This window comes from Lactuca saligna, chromosome 5, assembly GCF_052625555.1.
Source record: "Lactuca saligna cultivar CGN05327 chromosome 5, ASM5262555v1, whole genome shotgun sequence".
Classification (NCBI taxonomy): domain Eukaryota; kingdom Viridiplantae; phylum Streptophyta; class Magnoliopsida; order Asterales; family Asteraceae; genus Lactuca; species Lactuca saligna.
Window position 1 is genome coordinate 127,537,400 of NC_136421.1, and position 5,310 is coordinate 127,542,709.

At 31.2% G+C, this 5,310-nt stretch overlaps 1 long non-coding RNA gene across 1 annotated transcript; it reads left to right on the top strand.

Moving 5' to 3' along the window:
• The first annotated feature begins 2,205 nt into the window (after positions 1 to 2,205).
• LOC144998416 (uncharacterized) lies at positions 2,206 to 4,969 on the top strand. Its single transcript, XR_013660311.1, has 2 exons — positions 2,206 to 4,134; positions 4,596 to 4,969. It is a non-coding gene; the product is annotated as an uncharacterized LOC144998416 (long non-coding RNA).
• Positions 4,970 to 5,310: the final 341 nt, after the last annotated feature.

Below are 5,310 nucleotides of genomic sequence, written 5' to 3' on the forward strand. Positions count from 1 at the left end.
TATGTATGGTATGTGGTATTTTGGGGAACTCACTAAGCTTTGTGTTTACAAATTTATGGTTATGGTTTCAAGTACTTCCGGTTCGAAAGGGAAATACCCGACTTAATCGCAGCACATCCACCCAAGTTTCTGCACTTTGTGATTTTGGGATTGTTCTCTAATAAATATTTTTACTTTGATATGCTTTTGAATGATTAAAAAGCATAAATTATGTTTAAGGTTGAATTAAAAATGAAAATTTTACCTTATAATTTTTGGGATGTTATAGAAATAGTATTATTTAATTAATAATTAATCAGAACTTAATTAAAATTAATTCTGAATTAATTGGATTAATTAAAAGTACAAGGACTAAAGTTGTAATCATTTAATAGTTGAACAAGAGTCGAATTTTAGAAGAATCCTAGGTTGGCTGAAATTTAGAGGCTTCCTTAAGGTTTCTGAAATATTCAATATAGATAATATGGATAATTAGGAAACTAGATAATTATAGATTTAAAATAATATTATTTTATTTCAAACTAGGGTTTCTAGGGTTTTCCTATCAGCTATAAATAGGGTTTTATGCAACCCATTTTCTTCTATTCATTCCTTTAGAAGGATAGCTGAAAATTACCTTCCATGTCATCTCTCTTCAAATTTCCTTAGTTGCTAGGGTTTGGGCGTGAACCATCAAATGCACGAAATTTCTAGTGTTGCTTCTAAGAACTTTTGAAGAAGGATTTCATTGGTTATTTACAAGAATAATTAAAAGCTATGTAAACCGTAACTTATTTATGATTTTCGAAAATACTAGGGTTTCTATATGGTTCTTTGATGTTTATAGATTATAGCATTCAATAGTTAAAACACAGGTTCAATTAGGTTGCATGTGAACTTAAGAATTAAGTTATTTTCTGCCACATGATTTTTGTAACCCATAAAACATTTTAGTTTAAACAAAGTTTTGTCTTTGTTTTATGATATTTGGAATCTGATCGGTGTCAAAAGCCATATATACTGTCAAATCAGATTAATTAGTCCAAGTGTACAACCAAGTAAGCTTGAGAAAGTCAAGTCAGTAATTACAAGCTACATCGGGTCATAGTGACCGTTTCAGGAAGAAAAAAAAGTCAGGTGACATTTTAAACATAAACAAAATTAAGTGGCAAAATGAGGACAAACCAAAAAATTAAATGATCAAATTTAACCTTAACCCTTATAAACATCATGTCTATATTTATTAAAAATATATAAAATGGTTATTCATGTGGTAGTGTGATTCATTTTTTAAGAACATAGGTATTATACTAATGTGTAAGGTTATTACAAAACTCGATTTTACAAATTTGAAAAATAATTAATATTACATTGATGTCGATGGTCTAATTTGATCTTACAATTTGAACCTAAACCCGATGTTCTAAAAACATGTTCAAATCGGTTGAGCAAACTGGTTGGACTGGAAGCCAGAGAGTGAAAAGTTTGTTACTGTCGGTTTTATGCCTATTTTTGGACCGGGACGAACCGATCGATTTTTTCAAAAAGCGAGTCGAACAGGTTAAATCAAATCACTTAAATCGGTTAAACTAAGTAAAAAACATATAGAAATTAAACATTTTATATAACAAACTTCTGTTGTTTTTTCACATCTATTTAAACTTCTCTTAAAATGAAAAAAACACAAGATAAATATTATGAAGTTTTTTTGATGCATTTATATTCATCTAAAATATATTTTGTTTCTTATTATACTTTTTTATATATATAAACTTAGTGTTATGTGTTTTTTCATATATTTGGAATCATCTACAACTTGTTTTTATGTTTATTTTAATGTTTAAATTTATTTATATATATATATATATATATATATATATATATATATATATATATATATATATATATATTTAATATTGAACTTGTATTTGTGTGCAGTAAAAAATAATAAATAAAATAAAATAACATGAAAATTTTAGTACCTAAGTTTACCGAACAATCAAACCAATTAAAAATTTTGAACTAAAAACTAATTGGTTCAACTAAAATACTTTTTTTAAAATATTGACTAAACGGATAGCAAAAATAAGATTTCACCTCGGATAACAAACTACATCCACCAAATACCGGATCCCATCTGATGGAGTTGGGGCGGATATCAGGTGATTAGGGTTAAATCCAATCCCGTGGATTCGTCGACAATGCCGTTATGTTTGTGCGATCCGATCCGGTATTTCCTTTATCAGAATAGTCGATGACGACATAAAATCACATCTGCATCCTCTATATAATCATACGTCTTAACCTAACGAGTTTACCACTTTACCTTCCTTTCCACCCTCTTTCTTTCGCTCGGCTGCGACGCCAGCTAGCCATCACACCTCCTACCGAACCACTGAATCAGTTCTTCAGCCGATCGTCAGAAGCCTATTCGAATTCAAACTCGAATTTTAACAAGAGATTGAGTTGTATTCGGATCCTTTCTTACCATCAACGACCTGAATCTCACAGCGTTGTCGAAGTCTTCAAACAAATTTGCCAATCAGTTGACTGAAGGCAGATCTACATCTACAACGTCGCCTGGTTGGTCTCCGTCAGCTTATTTCATTGAAGGTATTGATTCTGTTGTACTAAGTATACATCAACAGGAAATTTGAAGAAGAGGACTGTGTATTGGTTTTGGTTTTGTGTTACGTTTTGATTTTGGATTAGGGATATGGGTTTTGGTTTTGATTTAGGGATCAGGAATCAGCGATCCAAATTGTTATGTTGATGCCGACTTTTAAATGGATGCTAATTATTATGTACGGTGCATCAAGAAATATTCGGATGTATACTCATTTGGTATGATATTATTTGAAACATTGATGAAGATACTTTTTTCATCGAAAGATCGAGGTAAGATTGATTGCATTCTCGAAAGGATTGAGCAAGCATTGGATATGGTTTCGCTTAGGGAGGATAACTCTCTGAACGTTGGCAAAACCACATTGCTCTTGTCGGTTATCTAAGGTCATTACCTGAAAGTTCATTAAGAATAGATGGATTTTTCTCATTGAGTATAAGTTGATTTCCGACTTCCACTATAAAAATATAATCTCTTTCATTGGTTATTGCAAGGAAGGTGGTGATATGATTATAGTTTACGAGTATGCTATCAATGGAAGCCTTGACCATTGTATTAAGCGTTGGAAAAACCGCACAGTTGCTATCAATTACCAAGAGCCTTGTTCTAAAAGGTCATCAAGGATAGAATGAGCTTCCTAACCGAGTTTAAGTTGATTTCTAACTTCAATTATGAAAACATCATCTCTTTCATTGGTTATCCTTATGAAGGTAATGAGATGATTATGGTAATGATCATGGGTCACATGTATTCCATCAATGGAAGCATTGATCATTTTCTTGAACGTTGGAAAAACCTTATACTTGTCATCATTCATCCAGCTCCTTGATCTCACAATGGAAGAACAAAGTCCTTATTGTGCTTAAGTTGATTTCTAGCTTTCACCATGAAAACATTATCCTTTTCATTCGTTGTTGTGGTGAAAACAATGAGATGATTATAGTTTACAAGTATGTTAGCAACTGTAGCTTTGATCATAATTCCACACGCAAAAGGTGTTGTCTAAATGAGCATGACACCTCAAATTTTGCTTAGGGTCAGCAAGAGGACTCAGATACCTTTACTCGGGTCTAAGGGACACAACAGAGTAATACACAGAGACATAAAGAGTGCAAACATATTATTAGATGAAAATACAAAGTGACATAAAGAGCGCAAACATATTGTTAGATGAAAATCTGAAAGAAAACAATGTATACTCATTTGGTATGATATTGGATTAACAAGCAAAAGTCTAGCCAACAATGGTTAAGGAAATAAGGGGAGAAATCCTAGTTCTCTAAAGTTGTTGATGCATATGTTGATCTAATGCAAAACCTTATACTGCAATGAAGGATGGGATTGTTCGCATTGCCATTGATACCATTTGCAGGGTAAGTTTTGGAGATTTGAAATATTGATCAGGTTTGAAAAATCTTTGATATCAACTTATTTTGAAGTGGTGGCTTGCTCGATCATGGAACTTATTTTGAAGTGGTGGCTTGCTGGATCATGGATTTCTTACAATCTCTCTTGTCCATTTTTGCAAGGTATGTAGTCATCTTTACTTTTGCCGTGTTTTTATGTGTTTTAGAGTTGTTGCCAGGTCAACGGCTTTTATATGAATTTAACAAAACCCAAACTATGCTTAGTTTGTAATCAACGGAAGGATCTTGGTAAAAAGAAAGTACTTTTAACTTGAATCTGTAATTTCCAGATGAATTTTGAGGAAGTTTTATTGGGTTTTTCCTGGAATTATCTATCTCTTCTAATTTAAATAATCTTCAACATCCAAAAAAAGTACTAATTGATTTTTGAAAGTTCTAAATAATAAAACATCTGGGTCTGTAAGGAAAATAGGTGATTTTTATTTTTTTAAATATAAAACTTTGTTTCGTTTAATTCAGCATTTTAATTAGTTTAATCATTGAGATAGTGTCTTCCATTTCCTTTGAATTCACGTGGAAAGAATCTTATACACTTTTTAACATGATTGTTTATTATTAAACAGATTTGCTGTGGTTTCATGGAATATCTATATGATGCCCTCCAAATGTTTGGTGAAATGCCTAAGTGACATTTTCATTATTTTCTTGAAGTAAACCAAATCATCCCTCTAGGTTGCTTTTGGTCCTATCTGGCCCTCCTTTAAATGAAGAGACGCGGTGGAGAATATTTGGTTGTGTGATAGTTTTATTGTAGTAATATTTTTTATTTTATTAGTTTTTGTATCAAAAAACTTTCTTATTTGTGTATTGTGTTAAAAGCTGTTGTATCAATTGTAAGCTCATTTATATCAAGTGATGAAATTGTAAGCTCATTTATATCAAGTGATGTACAAGTTCGAAGTGTGAAGTACAAGTTATTGTGAGTTACATATTGTAAGGACAAGGTGTAAAGAAATATAAGTATATTGTTGTTTTTATGGGTCAAAATAGAGTACATTGTCTATATTGATAAAGAAAGTCAAGTATGTTGCTATTATCTGTAATTTACCCAAGTTTAAAGTCTAATCATTTTATTTAAAGATATACTTCATTGTAATGTTGGTGTTATTTTTATAAATTAAAAATCTCGCATGCTTTCTTACTACGAAGTTTTCAGGTTGTATGTAAATATAGTTGAGCAAATGAAAATTACTTTAAAACATGCGACTGCATTTTGGTTGTTTTGAAACACATTTAGTGAGTGGATCATATTGGTTATATTATGAAATATGAACGTCA